Here is a 20,829-nt window from a genome sequence, read left to right as displayed (position 1 = left end):
GTTTTTTTCCCCCATCTTTATGCTCTGGGATTTTATTCCAACTACCATCATTTTCTGTGTATGACAAGAATCCATTCAGTAATTTGATTGTTCGAAAGAGTTACATTTACTGTTATTTTCAGTTTTTCTATCAGAAGCCATGGAGAACACAGAAAAGATAAACTAAATGTTACGAATTCTTTTAGTTTCTCTGAAGCAATTATATTAATCTTCTAGCCTATATGGTGAGAAAATTTTATATGCAGGTTAAACATTGACCATGTACAAAATTAGAATGATGTGCTCCCATCGACTGTTTACACACTTGGAAAAATAAAGTTCTTACATATTAAAAACATACTCTTGAATAGTTGCGTCCTTAGAAAACACTGATGATTAGGTTCTCAACAGCTCCACACTTCTGTGAGGAAATCATGACAGCATCAGGAGCTGAATTCTGACATGAATGTTTCCAGTTTTGGCAAATTAATTAAATTCAACCACAAAGATTCCTAAGACAAAATCCCACCCTACAGAACATTTTGCTCTATTCTAACATTTAATTAAATATGATAGACATTTTTAAAAATGGAAAAGACAAGCTACAGACTGGGAGAAAAATATTTGTAAAACACATATTTGATAAAGGAGGTATGTCTATATATACAAATAATCCCCCAAACTCAATAATAATAAAACAACCCTATTGAAAAATGGGCAAAAGATCTGAACAGAGACCTTGCCAAAGAAGATGAGAAAGCAAATAAGTATATGAAAAGATCCCCAATATAAAATGTCACTAGGAAATTACAAATTAAAACAATAATACTGCTACACATTTATTAGAATGGCTAAAATCCAAAATACCAACAGCACTAAGTGTTAGTTAGATGTGGAATAATACAAACTGTGATTCATTGCTAGTGGGAAGGCAAAATGATAACAGCCACTTTGGAAGATGTTTTAGCAGTTTGTCATAGAGCTAGGCATTTACCATTCACACAGGTAGGTATTTACCTAAAGAGTTGAAAAGTTATGTCCAAATATAAACCTGCAAACAAATGTTTATAGCAGCCTTATTTACATAAGTGCCAAAACTTAAAAACAGCCAAGATGTCCTTCAATGGGTGAATGGATATATAGCCTGTAGTATGTCCATGCAATGGAATATTATTCAGCAATAAAAAGCAATGAGCTCATAAGTCACACAAAGACATGGAAAAAGATTAAATTCATATGTCTAAGTGAAAGAATTCTGTCTGTAAAGGCTACATACTTGTGATTCCAAGTATATAACATTCTAGAAAAGATAAAACTATGCAAACAATTTAAAAGGTTTAAATTGTTTTTAGAAAGACCTAAAATTAAAGGGGAGAAGGGGATGAACAGAGGGAGCACAGAAGATTTTTAGGACCGTGCATCTATTCTGTAAGGTATACATGATATTAAACATTTGGAAAAACCCATTAAACTGTATAACATGAAGAGTGAAACAAATATAAACTAAGGACTTCAGATAATAATAATGTATCAAAATTGGTTCATTGATGTAATAAATGTCCCACACCAATACAAGATTTTTATAATAGATAAAAGTGAGGGTGGAAGATGAAGAATATTTGAGAACCTCTGTATTATCTACCATGATTCAGTGATTGAATTACTTTTGCCTAAGAAATATAAATAAGTAGTATGAGAATATGGGAGATTCCATACAGACTCCAACTAAATCTATTTATGAAAACTTCATAGAGATGGTGAGATTTAACATACATGTTGAAGGATAAGCTCAATTAAATGAGAACAATTAAAATAAACAAGAAATGCTTGATCATTGTAATATTTCATAGACAAAACCCTGTGCGGAATGAGAGCCACTCAAATTGGGTTGCGTTGGTTATGTTGAGAAACAAGGGTAGAACAGCAGGGAAAAACAGTGTTTTACTTTTAGGTATTATTTTTCTTCAATAATTTATTTTAATATTTTTATATTTTTCCTTGTTTAAAAGGCATGGAAAAATAGGCATGCTAAAAAACTACTAATAAAAGTTGATGAAGATGTTAAAATCAACAAATGTGTCTCTTCCATCTTGAAAGTATTTCTGTTTCCAATGCTGACATCTTTATTTAACCATTCTATTATTCTTCTTCTTCTCACTGCCAAAACTTTCTGATAAGTGAGAAATAACTCAATTTTTCAGTACGGATGCTTTTTTACTGCTCATGTATTATCATGGCTCTTACATGCTGTTAGGTGACATCTTCTATGTCAATCCTCTATTATAATTTTTCTTCATGCTTCTTGAGTTCTTGCTGTTATGGGTCACCCATTTTTCTTTTTGCTTTGTTTTCTTTAATGACACACATATGCAAAAAGTATGTATACATATATGTTTTATATGTATACATGAGTATATGTATGCAAATATGAATTGTAAATATAGCATATGTAGAGTGTAAAGCTATACACCAGAATATTAACAGTTTATCTCTACTGGGTAATTTTTACTTTCTTTCAACTCTGTCCTATTTAAATTTTTTTTGCATTGAATATATATTACTTTTGTATTATGCTGTTTGTGTTCAGTATTGATTATGATGTGGGAACAGGTAAGACAATATGGTACTGGTCCAGGAAGATATACAAACACATGGAAGACTTGTGAATAGATGGCAACTTGCTCTGTGACAAAGGCAGCATGACGAATCATGAGGGAAAGGACAAATTAGTCCAGAAGGTCTCTGGGATGGGGGTGCAATTCAGTGGTAGAGGTAACACATGCCTAGCATGTGCAAAGCCCTGGGTTCCATTTCCAGCACTATGGACAAGTGGCGAGGCTGCCAATATACCTGTCTCTTCATACCACCTCCATTTTTCTTGAAATCTTTTTCATACCCAGGTTTTAAATATTTGGGATCCCCTCCAACACACACAAATATTATAGCTACCCCCTACTGCTTTGTTAGAAACTACTGTTCCCATACAACATCCTCCTCTATCTTAGACTGCTATGTTGTGAGTGTACAAGTATGAATAAAACTGGTTTCTGGGACTTCAATATGGTTGAATATATGGGAAGCTGGCCTATCTTCTATAAGAAGGACAAGCAAAGCACTAAGAGGGAACTGAAACTGGCTTATTATTTGTGGTGGGGAAAGTAGCAAGGGAACAGGAAAAAGCAAATGTGAAGGCACAGAATAATAAAAAATGATATACCTGCAACTGGCTGAGAAATTCAGCAAAACTAGATTTTAAAGGGAAATAAAGTTGAACATCAGGAGAACTGAAAAGTAGATGAAAGGCTATTATAAAAGATCTCATTCATTATGTTAAAGTATTTGCCCTATAACTAATGAATATAGTTAGTAATCAGTAAATTGAGCTAACTACTAATTGAAAGAATTATCAGTTGACTCTTTAGCATGTATTGAATATGAAGTAGGAAAAAACTCAAACTTAGATTATGAAAAATCTATTATCTAGTTCTAGCAGGCAAACAACTTATAGAATGAAAAAGCATAGCATATACTAAATTATTAAAAAATATGATAAATATGGGAGAAAAGAGTAATGATCAGTGTGTTTGACAGTCACTTTATACTGACAATTCCAAGTGAAATATTTAGCCTTAAAATAGCCCTTGATTATAAAGCAGGGTCCAAAGACAGAGAACATTTCAGGTAAGTGAAAAAACTCTAGCAAAGTCATGGAGCTGAAAATTGGCCAAGCATGGAGTAAGAACAACAGTGTCATTGGGCTCTGCAAACACCACTATGTGTTAGGAAATGTGATGGTCGCTGATACTTGGGGTACCGGGCCTCCAAGCTAGCCCCAGATGATTTCCTCTTCCTGATTTTTATTAGCTGGTTGCAGAAAATTGAGATAAGGCAGAGTAAGAAAGGAAAGAGTCAAAGTCAAATGAGCTTCATAAATATAGGAAGCCATCAGTAGAATAGGTAGAAATGAGTCAATATATCATTCTTGTGTATTCAGAGTTTGATTTCTAATAAAATATTTGTAGGTGAAGTTAGATATGGATATGCTCACTCACTAGATATAAGTTCTGTGGGAGCAGGATATTTGTCTGATTTTTTTCACTGCTCTATATCCAGTACCGAGAGTAGTGTCTGGTAGTTGGACATACTCAATGAATAACTGTTGAACAGAAAAATGCAATTTTCAAGGAATCCAAGGTGCCTTAGCACTTCAAACGGTAAACCCAGTCATAGTATATTTTTAGGTATAATGAAAAGATTGGGCTAAAAATCTGCTATACAGCCAGTCAGATTATCCGCTCCCCCCATTTCTGTTTCTTTCTCTCTGCAATATCCTCTCTTTATGGAAACACTAGTGGAAAAGTCAGTTCCAAAATTGGACCGGTATGGGAGAAGTACAAAAAGAGAGGAGTCTTGGGAAGAAAACAAGAGTGAAGATCCAAAAGAAAGGAAATATAAACAAATGCAGACAGAGAGCAGTGATCATTGATCACAAAAGTTGTCAACTGTAAAATAAGCACTTTGATTATAATCTAGATGTCCTCATGGAGAAAAAGTGTGGTTATCATGTATTTTCTAGCTGAATATGCCAAAAGTTTGAGTATGCTCTAGCTCATTTTTAGTTTTAGCTAGAATTTTTTTTGAGAATGGGAAATTTTCAAATTTCCTACGTTTGAAGGCATCATATCTCTTGGAACCCTGAATCATCATTTGAAGGCATCATATCTCTTGGAACTCTGAGTCATTCATTTTATTAAGAATTAAAAATATTTCTGTTCTGCATTGTACCTAAAATTAACAAAAGTTAGATTTCCTTGTGAGGATTTGCTCAATTGCCTCTGGCCAGATGGCTTCTATATCCTGAATTTTCTTCCCATGCTGGTCTTTGATGATCCTCAGCTGCACCGGCTGCTGTCTATTTAACCTTCTCTCATTATGCTGTCATCCTGCTAAAAGGGATTCTCCATGGATCAGTCCCTAGACAAATCATTTTTGTATAATTGCATCCAGAAATAGAAATGAAATATTACATATGAAAACAACAAGTAAGCAAAATTTTTCATAAAATTACAGCTTAAAAATGCACACTTAGTATATAATAACCTCTTTTGTAATTTTTTTAAAGATCATCCTATTAAAGATGTAAGATTACAGGTAATGATTAATAGCTTCATATGTACCATGACTGGCAAATAGTTGTGGTATATATTAATTATTTTTAATACCATGCCTCTAAAAGAAATCAGTTTTTTGTAGCTGGTCCAGTTGATATATACAGTTAATGAATATGCAATATATAACCAACATATACAACTAATACAATTAAGGAATGCTTGCTAGCCGGTAGAATGAATATTTTTATAAAGTTGGGGTTTTCCCCCCTATTGTTCCAGTTTTCTCTTCTTTCTCAGCTATCAACATTCATCCAAAAAAAAAAAAAAAAAAAAAAAAAGAAAGAAAGAAAGAAAAAGAAAAAGAGAAAGCTCCTTGTCATTTTACCACAAATAACATCCATCTTCAATAACTGGATGTCTGATTTTGGAACACTTTCTGCTACCAAAGTACCTCTAGAATCACCAAGGAATGTTTTAAAAAAGGATCCAGAACTATTCTGGTTATTATCACCTGTACCAAATACCTCATTCTCCGTGTCTGAAGATGTCTCTCCTCTCTCTCTCTCTCTCTCTCTCTCTCTCTCTCTCTCTCTCTCTCTCTCTCTCTCCCTCCCTCCCTCCCTCCCTCCCCCCCCCTCTCTCTCTTTCCCCCCCTCATACTTTCTTGCCTGATTTTTCCTTCAGGCAGTTGCTGCTCTCCACTTTAGTACTTCTTTCCTAGCACAGGCCCAGAATATTCCCCAATAGCTAAGACCTGCCAATAGAATTTAACAAGATTTTTTAATTAAAGGTTTGGGTGAAAAACTCAAATTTCATATTCAGGAAAATCATATATATAATACATATAAAAATAAAACAATTAAAACTTAATCAGTTGTGGCTCATCTGTAGAGTGCTTACCTAGCACATGTGAGGCACTGGGTTTGATCCTCAGCACCAAAAAAAATAAATAAATAAATAAAATAAAGGTATTGTGTCCAACTACAACTAAAAAATATTTTAAAAAAATCTTAATCAGGCACTTGAGTTCTCCCAGGGTTCTCAGACCAAGTCACTGCACAGGTGCCCGTAAACAATTTTCAACTGAGATTTTACCCAACTATTTACAAGCATCACTTTACCTCCTCCCATAGTTTCACATCAATGAATACAGATAACCATCTCAGATACCTCACCAAAAGGTGTGTTAGTGGGGATTCCTGTCAACTCTTCCCCGAATGAAAATAGCCCACATTTTTTATTCATGAAGAATAGCATTTTGTTGTCTTTAACTTTTTCAATCTAGATTAGGTTATAGAGTACACAAATCAATTAGGTTGTCTTCTAATAGCAAGAATCATTCCTTTATTGAAAATAACTGCTCTCTGTTTTGAAATAACATTGACTGTATACTCCCCGTCCTTGCACACACTAAAGTCACCTGTATGACTAAATATGGGTGAATAGTTTACTGTGCATCTAGACCAACAGCATAGTTTCTGTTCAGGTGGGACATACCCTTATATTATATAAAGGTATATTTTAGTTAATAGTTTTCCAAATGTTAGTAATAAAACATGTCTATCCTTTGTGCCTGTGTGTGTGAACACACACATGTGGGGTGCTAGAGACTGAACCCAGGGCCTCGAGCATGCGAGGCAAGCACTCTACCTACTGAGCTATAGCCCCAGCCCTGATCATGTCTATTTCTAAGAGTAAAATAAAAATTTTGTGAACTCTTATTTTAAAAAATCCCAAGGTAACAATTTCTTAAAGTATTAAAAACTTCAGGGGAAAATGTCAGTAATAAACTAACTAGAACCTAGAAATTCGTTGGATCAGTATTTATAACTTTGGGCTGTACATTTGAATAATGTGAAGAAGTTATGGAAAACACTGACACTTGGGATTTACCACCAATAATTCTGCTTTAGGTGGTGAGGTATGTTCCAAGCATCAATATTTCTTTTAAAATCACTCCACGTGATTTTTCCCACAGCCAAGATTCACAATTCATACCCTGCATGAACCCAATATATGTGTGTGTTGTGGTGGGCGGGGGGGAATTATAGTGTTGGCTAAAGGGAATTACACTAAATAGTATGAAATGCTCAAGAAAAACACAACAAAATTACTATCTGCATTTTATCAGGAAGATACTTTTTTCAGAATTTGAGCAAAAATTTACATATGCTGCTTTTTCTAGAACAACTAAACATTTCACCATGATTTCTAAAAATTCATCTATAAATCTAAAGTGTATCAGAGTAAAATAAAACTCTACTAAAGTTTTATACTTAAAATTTAAATATTAGAATAAATGAATTCAGTAAAGCTGCAGAATACAAAGCAACATACAAAAATCTATAGTATTTTTTATACATAAATAATAGCCTATCCGAAAAAGAACTCCAGAAAATAATCCTAGCTATGGTAGTATCAAAAATAAAAATAAACAGGAATAAATTCAGGCAAGATGGTAAACAATCTGTACACTAAAAATTATAAAACATTAATGGAAGTAGGTGAAGAGTATACAATAAATTAAAAGATAATCTCATGATCATGGATCAGAAGAATTAAGGTTGTTAAAAATGTCCCTACTACTCAAAGCAACATACAGATTCAGTGCAGTCCTTATCAAAATTCCAAAGACATTCTTCACAAATTATGGGAAATAACGATGAGTAAGAAAAACAAGCTGAAAATATTATGCTTCCTGATTTAAAATTATATTATAGCCAGGCATGGTTGCACAAGCCTGTAATCCCAGTGACTCAGGACAGGAGATTGGGGCAGATGAATCCCAAGTTGGAGGCTAGCCTCAGCAACTTAGCAAGGCCCTAACCAACTAAATGAGACCCTGTCTCAAAATAAAAAAAAAATTTAAAAAATCTGGGGTTGATGCTCAGTGATAAAAGCACCTCTAGTTTCAATCCTTAGTACAATAAATAAAATAAAATCATATAAATCTATAGTAATCAAAACTGTACATTTCTGACATAAAAACAGACATATAGACTATTGGAACAGAATAGAGAGCTCAGAAATTGATCTAAATAAATATAGTAATTTTTTTGACAGGGCACCAAGAGGACACAATGGGAAAAAAAAAAAAAAAAACAGGCTCGTCAATAAATCTTGCTGAGAAAATTGCATATCCACATTAAAAGGAATCTAATTAGAATTTTATTTTGTACTATCCATTAAAAACTACTCAGAATGAATAAAAGACCTAAATATCAGAACAGGAACTGTAAACTAGAAAAGAAAATAGAGGAAAAGTTTCTGGACATTGGCCTTAGTGATTGTTTTTTGGATATAACAACAAAACTTAGACCACAAAAGTAAATGTAAAAATATAGAACCACGTGGAATGCGGGATTCATGTTAAATGAGTAGATTTGAGCTACTTTTTGACATTGCTTTTCCTTTGAGATTTGTACAAGACAAGGATGCCCATTCTCTTCCATATAGTACTAGGAGACCTAGCTAGAAAACTTAGACAAGAAAAAGAGATAAAATGCATTCAAATCTGAAAGAAAGAAAATTATCTGCTTTCAGATGATATGATCACATATCTAGAAAACCTAAAGACAAAAAAAACACAAACTGTTAAAGAAAATAAATAAATTTAGTAAAGTGTGTCCAAAATCAACAAGCAAAAATCAGTTGCACTTCTATACACTAACAACAAACTATCTGAAAAGGAAATTAATAATCATGCTGGCCTCAAAAACTGGCAGTATTCCCTCTTCTATTTTTTATAAGAGTCTAAGAAGAACTGGGGTTAGTTTTCTTTAAATTGTACAATTTATCATTGAAGAGATCTGGTCTTGGGTTTTTCTTTGTTAGGGGATTTTTGATTAAGACTTGTTTTAAGCCTAACATGCAGTGTATCTTGGAGGATGTTCCATTTTTGCCTGAGAACAATATGTATTCTGTGGTTTAATGGACAATTATGTACATGTCTATTAGGTGTATTTGATTTATACCACTGTAGAAGTCAGCTGTTTATTTATGATCTACCTAGATGTTCTTATTCATTATTGAGAGTAGGTTACTGAAGCCTTCTGTTATTGTTTTATTGCTTTCAATTTCTCCCTTTAAATTTGTCAATATTCACTTTATAGACTTAGGGGTTTTGATACTGGGGGCATATGTACTTATGTATTTATAATTTTATTTTCCTCTTGAATTGATCCTGTTTTTATACAATGGCTTTGTCTCTTGTAACAGTTTTGATTAGTCTTGTTTGATACAAGTTTAGCCACCCTGCCTTCTTTTGCTTTTTATTTACATACAATATCTTTTTCCATTTCTTGACTTCCAGCCTCTGTCCTTAAATATAAAGTGAGTCACTTTAAATAGTGTACCACTGAATCTTATTTTAATTAAAGATCCATTCAGTTATTTTCTGTTTTTTTACTGTAATTTTAAACTATTTCTGCTTCAAGTAACTGTTGACAGGTGAAGAATTATTTTTTCTATTTTATTGTTCATTAGTTTTGCAGTTGTTTTGTTCCTACTTTTCTCTTGCTTTATTTTTTGTTGCTATTTGTTGATTTTTTTTTTTTTTTTTTTGGCAGTGACTTGTTATGATTATTTCTCTATTTTCTGTGTGTCTTTTACCATTTTTTTCCTTTCTGGCTATCATAAGGCTTTCAAAAACTATCTTGTAGTTATAACTATTTTTAAATTGATACAATTTAACTTTAATAACATGTGGAAACTCTACACTTACTATCTTATCCAACTTTGTGTTCCTGAAGTCAGAATGCACTTCTTTATTATGCAACAACTAACAATTTTTGTCATAGTTATTCTTACTATTTTTGTCTCTTATTTTTTATACAATGTTTAAAAATAATTTATGCACCACCATAGAGATGTTATTTATTAAAGTTTTGCTTATATACTTACCTTTACCAATAGATTATGCTTTAATATGCTTTGTATTTCTACTTAACAGGATTTAATTTCAATTTGAACACTAGTGTAAGTATTTCTTGTAAGGCTTGTTTAGTTGTGACAAACTCCCTTTGTTTTTGTTTTCTCTGGGAAAGACTTTATCTCCCTTTCAAAGGATAGGTTTGCTGGGTATAATATTTTTGCATGACACATGTTTTTCCTTTCTTTCTTTCAGTATAGGCTTTGATAGCTGAATTCCACATCAGCAAATACAGGATCCTTAGTAGTAAACTCTGTTGGGGCCTTCTATTCTCCTTTTATTCTGCAGGGGAAACTATGGCTAGGAACATTCTTTTTGGCACGGTGTTCTGCTGGACTGGGAATAGGCTGACAAAGGTAACACAAAAATTGTTCCTTCTGCCCTTTTCATTCAGTTATACTTGTGCTTTTTGCTCTACTGGGTTTCTCCAACTTCTTAAATGGACTGCAAAACACTCCTGTAATTATATTCATCTAGGAATAATTGTTACATTATTTTTTGTTGTTATTGGAGGACAAAGGGTAGGATTGCCTGGTATATCACCTGAATGAGATTATTACTATATACTCTTTTTCTTTTTTTTTGTACCAAGGATTGAACTCAGGGACACTTGACCACATCCCTGTGTGAGTCATATCCCCATAAGAGCCACATCCCCAGCCCTATTTTGTATTTTATTCAGAGACAGGGTCTCACTGAGTTGCTTAGCGCCTTGTTTTTTCTGAGGCTGACTAGAGCCTCATGCCTCAGCTTCCAGAGCCACTGGGATTACAGGTGTGTGCCACCATGCCTGGCTTACTATTTGCTCTTCATTTAATTATTTTATAATTCTGTAAGGGTCCTTGTAAACTTGTATAAATATGGTAGTCATATGAATTATTCTGATCTAAAAATATGGCGGTTAATTTATATTATCAATAGAAAAATCATTCCTGTACATAGAAAACACTACAAAACAAGAACTTTAATTATTTATTACCTGTATGGCATTAACTAGTTTTTTTAGTTGGTGCATTGTAATTATATATAATAATGGATTCATTATAAATAGATTTATTATGCCATATTTGTACATGCCTAAAATTTGATCAATCTCATCCATAAATACCTTCCCTTTCTCTCCCCTCAAAAAATAGTTTTGAGGGTCTGGGGTTATAGCTCAGTGGTGGAGCTCTTACCTCACACATGAGACACTGGGTTCAACACTCAGCACCACATAACAATAAATAAAGGAATTGTGTCCATCTACAACTAAAAATACAAAATAAAAATTAAACCAATCTAGTTGACAATGTTCTTAAAAATGGTTTTGAATATAATTTCATAACTTTATTTCATCATAACTTCATTACTTACCATAACACTCACCACTTCATATATGCATATGTATCTGTATATACATACACACATACATTTCTCTTTCCTTTATGTGTGTGTGTTTTGTATCACTTTATATTTTTAAGGCAGCTATATAGTCACAGAAAGTTGAGAGTATAGATATTTCTCATATAATTCTTGTCCCTACATATGAACAGCTTCCCCTTTATCAACATCCCTCACTATAGTGATACATTTTTACAACTGGTAACATTGACACATCATAATCAGCCAAAGCCCATAGTTTACATTATGATTCGTTCTTGGTGTATATTTTATGGGTTTGAACAAATGTATAATTACATGTATCCACCAGTTTAATTATAGAGTGGCTTCATTACCCTAAAAAATCCTGTGATCTTCCCATTTATCCCTTCTTCCCTCCAGCCCCTAGCAACTATTGATTTTATTTATTAATTTATCTATCTATCTATCTATCTATCTATCTATCTATCTATTTATTTATTTTTACTGTACCTGTAGTTTTGTCTTTGCCAGAATGTCATGTAGTTGGAATGGTACAGTATGTAGCTTTTCAAGATTCATTTATTTCACTTACTAATATACATTTTTTGGTTCCTCCATGTCTTTTCATGGCTCAATATTTCATTCATTTGTATCACTGGATGATATTCTATTGCCCAGATGTACCACCATTCATCCATTTACCTACTGGAACACATCAGTTTTAAGTTCTGGTAAATATAAACAAAACTACTATGAAGACCCATGTGCTGGTTTTTGTACAAACATAATTTTGACTTCTTTTTGATAGATACTAAGGAGTAGAAATGCTGAATTGAAATATGAGAAATTACCAACTTGTCTTCCAGAGACTGTATCATTTTGTATTTCCAATAGCAATGAGAGCTACGGTTGCTCCACATTCTTACCAATATTATGCTACCTTTATTTGGGCAATTTTGGCAAGTGTGTGGAGGGATCTCCTTGTTTTATTCCCTTTCTTCCTGGAATATTTTTTTTATATTCTCACATGGCATTTGTATAACTTCTTTGGCATAGTGTCTGTTAAGTGTTTGACCCATCTCTTAGGTATTTTTGAAACTAAATTCTTTGCAAGTCTCTTTATCCCTTAATTAAATAAATCTTTGACATGTGTTCACTTTATATGGGAGTCATATTTTAAACTTTCAAAAATTGTCCTTAACAGTTTTAGAGGCTTTATTGAAATGCCAAGTGAGCTCATCTTTCTCAACCACTATGACTGAGTATCCCAAGAAATGTACTTGAGTTTTAAGCAAAGTACATCCTTTCTTCATTCTTATATATATATGCTAATCAGCAGTAAAAATTAGCCTTACTGATTTGTTTCTCTGTTTTATTTTCTCATTCTATGGTTTTTTCTATATCTTATCTTAAATTTGCTTTTTGTTTGTTTTGTATAGGGCAACACAAAATGAAAATCTGATTTCATGGCCTGAACATTTAATGATTTGTAGTGTATAAAAAGAGGAATTCATTCTCTGAGAGGTGACAGATGTCAGAAATTTGAATTATAGGGCTTTTATGGTTAGTCTTCTTGTCTGTGAATTCAAATCAATTAAGAAAATATTTTATGTTTATTGCAAAGAAGAAAGCACTTTGGAATTTGGACCAATGATTTATGTTTTATTTATGTGTTGAATTTTGACTTGTGAATAATGTTGTAGACTGAGGCTAGAAAGTCTCAGTGGGCTTATCTATAGTTGAGAAAAGGCTTGACCTCTCATTGTGTGTGAAATATTTTCCTACTCCAAGAATATTCGTATATGAGATACAAAGTCTCCCCAAATAAGATATCTGTTCTGATAAGTAAAAAAAAATAATAAATATGGATACAATTCTAATATTCTGAGAAATACACAAAAGTTCAGATAATAAAATGTGCTATCATTTTAAGAAGAAAAAATAACATATCTTATCAAAATGGCTAGCTCCAAAGCAGCTTTTTTCTTGTAAGAAACAAAGTTAGTATAAACAAAGTGAACCTTAGACAAATCAGATCAATTTGATAATTTTGTATTAAAAGTATTCCAAGAAAAATGTAATTTCCCTGATTCAATCAATATAGAGTAAAACTTTAAAAAGTAAAATGGCTTTTTATAATATTTGAATTTATTTTCTCTTGAATGGATCATTAAACTCAGCATCCTAAGCTGCTTATATTATTTCCTCAGAAAATCAGAAAAGTTAATGTTATTCTTTTTTTTTAACATATTGAGAGCTGAACCCCAGGGAGATTTTTTTAAACAACTTTATTTATTAATCTATTTTTAATATTTTTATTGGTGCATTATAATTTTACATGATAGGATAGGATTCATTGTTACATATTCATACATGTACACAATATGATTTGGCCAATATCATTCCCCAGCATTTCCCCTTTCCCTCTCCCAGTCTCTTCCCTCTATTCTACTTATCTCTGTTTGATTTTCCTGAGATCACCCTAAACCCAGGGGAGCTTTACTACTAAGCTACATTCCCCAGTCCTTTTTATTTTTTATTTGGAGACAGGGTCTTATTAAGTTGCAGAGGCTGGCCTTGAACTAGTGATCATCCTGCCTCAACCTCCCAAGTCCTTCCTATATCTTCTAAAAATCTGCCTACTTATAGATCCATTTGTGTTATCTGAAGCCCTGATAATCTCCAAGAAGGACAGAAATCTTTCTGAGACACTGGCTATCACATAGTTAATCTTGTGTGGTTAACTTATTATTATAATAAATTTGTTTTAGAAGTTGTACAGTTTTCAGGAAGGCCCTGGGTTTTACAGTATCCTCACTATGAGTATTATTTTCTCATACTAATTGGAAGACAAGGCCCCATGGTTTCTCTGAATTTCTGTACAAGTAGTGGCACTCATTACCTTTGCTGCAGATTATCTTTCCAAGGATATTTGTGTAACAAACAGGCTTGGAAGAGAGTGTTTTTCTCTAGAGTAGAAGATAGATATGTTTACAGGCCAATACAATGAAGTTAATGTCATCCTCTAGTAAATACAGTTCATTTCCTTATAGCCCATTATAAAAGATTTAGGTTTCCTAAACTCTCGGTTCCTTAGCTGTGATGCAAATATACTGCATGTACCATATCCACCTGGGCCTTTTTATACTGGCAATGGCTCCTCTATGAATTGGTTAGCCAAGGGAACTGTTACAAGCATGAATATCATACTGCTTGCTCTGCTGTGAGTAATAAACAGTCCTTTATTGTCTTTTGCTAGCATCCATGAAAGTATGATAGGCTAATTCACTAACTTATAAATAGAGTAATTGCTCATATTTCATAGGGTAGCAACACCATTTTTTAAAGCTATTAGGGAACCTACCAAAGACCTGTCAGAGCAACAGTGAAAAGGAAAAACAAAAGTTATTATTGAATAAGCATTTCAGACTTACATATTTGTAATGTTAGTGCAAAACTGTCCAAAAAAAATCTGGTCAAAAAAGTAGAAAATAACAATTCAAACTTCTCATATTTTCTTGAGATATAAGTGCTGTACCTGTGATGGTCTCCTGTATATCTTGAGAGAGACTACTGAATTCATTTTACATGTATTTGCAGTTCCAAAGGGTCAGAAGTCTAAGACCTTGCACTGTAATATCAAAAGGTTGGGCCTTTTATCAAACCAATGATATTTTTAAGGATGCATTCTAAAAAGGAGCAGTGGGGAAGCAGAAACATTTCTCTTCTTTATTTAAAAATGAAGGCTTGATCATTTTACCCTTATGTAACACTCAGGGAAAACCTGATTACATCTGTGTAAGAGAGTGCACATGTACCTTAATGAAGAATATTGCTCCATTCACCATTGGTTGCTGTGATAAACTAACCACAACCTTTCAGTTATATCATCTATAGGTACTTAATGGTTTTCTTTTAGGCTTCTCTGAAGGTTCTGCTATAGGCCAGAAATCTGGTTTTTGAGGAAGAAAATCCTGGATTCTCCTGGAAAGACATGTAGCAGATATTCTTATCTACTCAAAGAAACAGACACATTAGTTCTGGCTTTAGAGATGAAGGTGACATCCTGAGTTTTCTTCATTTGAGAAGCCAACAATTTCATGAATGCATACTGCCAACCCAAGAACAAGAGGAATAGTAACTAGCCACACAGTATTGAATGAACTGATGAGGGAAGTGTGTGTGTGTGTGTGTGTGTGTGTGTGTGTGTGTGCACGCGTGCACGCGTGCACACGCGTTGCTAAGGATTGAACCCAGGACTTCATGCATTCCAGGCAAGCATTTTATCACTGAGATACATCTCCAGCCCATATTTTTGATGGTTATACGAAGTAACCTCTTATCATCTTTCTATTGCTGAGCCACAATTCATTAGCCTATCTTTTGCAGATTGAAATAAAACATTATTTCAATGGTATCTTATTCACTGCTTCTCACACTTTGGGAAAAAATGGTTTTACTAAGTCACTTTAATTTTAATGACAATAGGGTTTTTTTCCCAGGCTCAGTTTAAATCTTTTTTTTTTAAAAAAAATTATTATTAGAATAGTCATGCACAAAAAAGTAAAATCAAGAATCAATAAATGAAATGAAATCAAACTAAAAAGGTTTTTCAGAGCAAAGGAAACAATCAAAAACATGAAGAGAGAGCCTATAGAATTAGAGAAAATCTTTACCACACACACCTCAGATAGAACACTAATCACTAGGATATATAAAGAACTTAAAACTTAACACTAAAAAATTCAACTAACCAATCAATGGAAATGAACAGACATTTCAAGGAAGAAGAAATACAATTGATCAACAAATATATAAAAAAATGTTCAACATCTCTAGCTATTAGAGAAATGCAAATAAAAACTATACTGAGGTTCTATCTCACTCCGGTCAGAATGGCAGTTATCAATAATTCAACAATAATATTATTGTTGGTGAGGATGTGGGGGGAAAGGTTCACTCATACATTGCTGATGAGACTACAAATTGGTGCAACCACTTTGGAAAGGAGTATGAAGATTCCTTAGAAACTTTTGAATGAAACCACTCACCATTTGACCCAATTATCCCACTCCTCTGTTTATACCCAAAGGACTTAAAGTCAACATACTACAGTGATGCAGACCCATCAATGTTTATAGCAGCTCAATTCACAATAGTTAAGCTATGAAACCAACCTAGGTGCCCTTCAACAGATGAATGGATAAAGAAGATATAGCATATATACACAGTAGAACATTACTCTGCCTTAAAGAAGAATGAAATTATGGCATTTGCAGGAAAATGGATGGACGTGGAGCTAAGCGAAATAAGCCAATCCCAAAGAACCAAAGGCCTAATGTTGTCTCTGATTGTAGATGATAATTCACAACAAGGAGCAGAGAAGAATAGAGGTACTTTATACTAGAGAGAGGAGAGTGAAGGAAGGGGAGAGTGTCTGGTGGGTAGAAACAACAGTAGAATGAATTGGACATTATACCCTATGTACATATATGATTACATGATCTGTGTAATTCCACATCATGTACAACCAGAAGAATGAGAAGTTATACTCCATTTATGTATGATGTGTCAAAATGCATTCCATGGTCATGTATAACTAATTAGAACAAATTTTAAAAATTAAAAAAAAGGAATATCAGTGAACAAATCAATTGTGTAGACAAGGCCATGTATAAAACAATCTTGTCACAACTGAGAATAAATATAATTTAATCAGAACTACAAGTCCACAAATTAAGGACAAAGTAGTATAACTTAGATGTGGAATGAAAGTGTAAAAGGAAATTAGTTAGATGTCTTCTATGGATTACAGAATCCTAGCTTCATAGATGACATAAAAGATCAATTCCTGGTTCACCAGATACTTAGCAGATTTTAAGGAGCTTGAAAAAAATCATACACATGCATAAGTAGTACAGCTGTAATCTGATGGAAATAACATCCCCCCACACACACACACCATGCCGCATTCCCTGCCTAGTCTCAGAATAGAAGATCAAATAAGAATGATTTAAAATTAAACCAGGCAATTGTAAAGTATGTTATTGGAAAGTTATGTAATTTCTTTTGCTAAATCTATAATTGGAGAAAACACTCTGACATTTTTTTTTTCAATTAAGAAAATGTTTAGCTGGGCGCAGTGGCACATACCTGTAATCCTAGTGGTTTGGGAGGCTGAGGCAGGAGGATTGCAAGTTCAAAGCCAGCCTCAGCAACGGCGAGTCACTAAGCAACTCAGTGAGACCCTGTCTCTAAATAAAATACAAAACAGGGCTGGAGATGTGGCTCAATGGTTGAGTGCTCCTGTTCAATCCCCAGTACCCCCCCCACACACACACACAGAGAAAGAGAGAGAGAGAGAGAGAAAGAGAGAGAGAGAGAGAGAGAGAGAGAGAGAATGAATAATGTCCAAGGGTGCAGGCATGTGTTAACACATATAACATCCATCACTGATAGCAATGCTAATGAATTTTGTCCTGTGCAACTGGTGTCTTAAACTCTAGGTTATTTTTTCTCCCTATTCCTTTCACCTCTCACACCCCTCTTTTTGCCCTATGAGACATTATTCAGTTGTGTGGATAGTTTTGTAACCCTACTATACCATTTTTTTATTCAGTCACTATAAATACTTTTGTTTCTTCTACATTATCTTTGAAATATCTTCTCTCCCTGTTTGCTCATTAATGTGTCCAATAAATCTTTGGCATGCACTTATGTTCATATGAAAGCCCTATTGTTAACCTATGAAAACTCTTTTGAAATCACTGAAGGGGTAAAACATGAATATATAACTTTTGATTTATAGATGTATGATTATAAGTTGTTTAATAAGCATAACTAACGGATGTGCCTGCTTGTCCCTTTGAATTCATTTTACAATATTCCATTATATTGGGTTTTTATTTTATCACAAACCATCAATAAAGCAAAATATTTTAGGTTATCACTAAACTTTGGTAATATAGCTAGCTGTGAGCAGATTCTATTTTAAGAGTATAAGCATGTTATATTTTACAATGTTGCTCCCCAGAAATACTGGAGACATGTAATTCTCTCAGTTTCTATAGCCTACTAAAAAAATGAGATGTTTCTTCTAAAATTCTTTCAAAGATTATTTTTGGTGCTCTAAAGAGCACTGAAACAATTGGCAGTTGTAATCTATCGTACAAAATTAATTGCATGTAGAATTCAGATTTTTACCACTATATAAAGTATTTATATTATAGACAACTAATTTTGAGTTTTTAAAAGTATAACTTATAAAGATCACTAGGGACACTTAATATTATTATTATCAAACCTCTGGCCAAATTGGTCTGTTATTTGACTTTAACTTCATGTACTTTAACTTATGAATACTTTTATTTTTGTAATTTTATAGTTATACTTTTAATCACTTTATAGACATTTTAATCACTTAATATATTAATTACATTTTTGTTTTATGTAATTTGAAAAAATGTATCAGCAATCATTGCAAATCATCTTAAAGGAAGCATTATAGCCAGCCCCCTTATCCATGGGAAAATATTTGAAAAAAAATTGTCTGCATTGAATATAAATAGACTATTTCTTGTATTATTTCCTAAGCAACTGTTTACATAGTTTCCACAATGTATTATATATTACAAGTAATCTAGAAATGATTTAGGCATATGGAAGTATATGCATAGGTGTATGTAAATATTAAGTCATTTTGTTTGAGAGATTTGAGCATCTATGGATTTTGACATCTGCAGGGATTGGGAAAGTCCTAGAACCAATCTTCCACAGATACTGAGGGATACCTGTATATAATTTTAAACTAGGATAGGAGTTTAGAAGCAATTTAAGTATCAAGAATTTTGCATTTCCCATCTGAATTTAATCTTTTGACATCAAAATTCATCAGTTCTCAGCAAAACCTTATTTAAACCTATTTCTAAGGGAAAAAGTCAAATAATGTGTGTGTGCACACATGAATATTAAAAGTGATACTGATGAGTCAAAAAGTAAATTTATTACAAATATTTTGATTACTTTTCCTTACTCAGATTTCATTTAAAAGAAAAATACATTTTTAAATAGTCTTTCATGACATTTAAGGAAAGAGTTTTAAAGTATTTCCTTATAACCATGTTTAACTATGTTTTTGCATTTCCTCCCTTGTTTAAATGCTTATTCACTAAATCTTAATAATAATTTGTAACTAATCATGTGATAGGAAATCCATTATAATCCCTTTGGTAATCTAAACATAGTTTTCAATTGAAAGAAAATAAAACTAGGAGTAGAAAGAATAGTGAAAGTATCAATTTGGATATTTTTATGAAGTCCTTAGGGGTAATTTTCTTTTCTCTTTGGCTATTAAAAAAACTGAAGTATTTGAGTTTAGGTATACTGGTGGTATTTGATTAGAATCGTTTCTAAAGAGAAAGGGATGATTTGAATATTTCCCCCAAAAGTATTTTTTTTTTAATGAGAGCACCAAATTATATCATATATACTTGATTTTCAAGAGACACAAAAAGAGATGTGGCTAACATCTTCAGAAATATAAAATGAAATCTATTTTTGCCCTCATTATTCAGGTCAGAAAGCCAGTAAGCAGATGGAGTGTATGTTGATTCCTGAAGACTGAAAAATCTACTGTCTTTTCTAAAAAATTTGCTATGCTTAATATATTTTCTACATACATTTAATATAATTTTATATTATATATACATTTAATAATATATATTATATACATTTTTTCAAAGGATAAGTTATTATACTATGAAAATAACTGATTTTAGAAATTTTCAGTAGCATATGCTTTTTAAAACAGTAAAATATTAAAATGTATTTACTAATTTAATAATTTCAATGAAACCTTAGCTTTTTTGTGTATTATGCTTATTGGTTTTTTGATGGGCCAGTATTCATTAATTAAAAGAGAAATTCTGTTTTGCTTGGATGCTGTTGAACAGGTTATAAGAGAATGTTCTGCAGAATAGTACGAATTACACTAATCTATAGAGAATTCTCATGTACGAATCTTAACAGCAAAATCTCTGGCCTGAAATTCAAATTTTGTGGAATCGCATCCAAGAGTTCACACTGAAATATTGATGTTTTATAACTCCCAGGGTTACTAATCCAATTCTGACATATATTCACTACATTTATTTAATATCATGCAATTTTACCCAAGATGTCAAAAGTTGTTGAAAAAATAGTCACTTGAAGGAAAAGAAAAAATCTTCTTTTAGAAAAAGTGTTTAAACATCTAGACATAAAATTCAATAGTAAAGACTCCACCCTGGCTGAATGTATATCCATTATGCAAATATTTTTTTTCATATTGCATTCAACTAACTGCAAAATAATGTTGCTGGTTGTCATAATAAACTACAAAACATCAGAGTTAACAAATACAATAAAATTTTGGTGACATTATGAAATGATTACACTCATCTTTTGGAATAAAGGCACTGGATCATC

Source organism: Callospermophilus lateralis, chromosome 4 (genome assembly GCF_048772815.1).
Source record: "Callospermophilus lateralis isolate mCalLat2 chromosome 4, mCalLat2.hap1, whole genome shotgun sequence".
In the NCBI taxonomy this organism is placed as follows: Eukaryota; Metazoa; Chordata; class Mammalia; order Rodentia; family Sciuridae; genus Callospermophilus; species Callospermophilus lateralis.
This window is presented reverse-complemented; position numbering follows the sequence as displayed.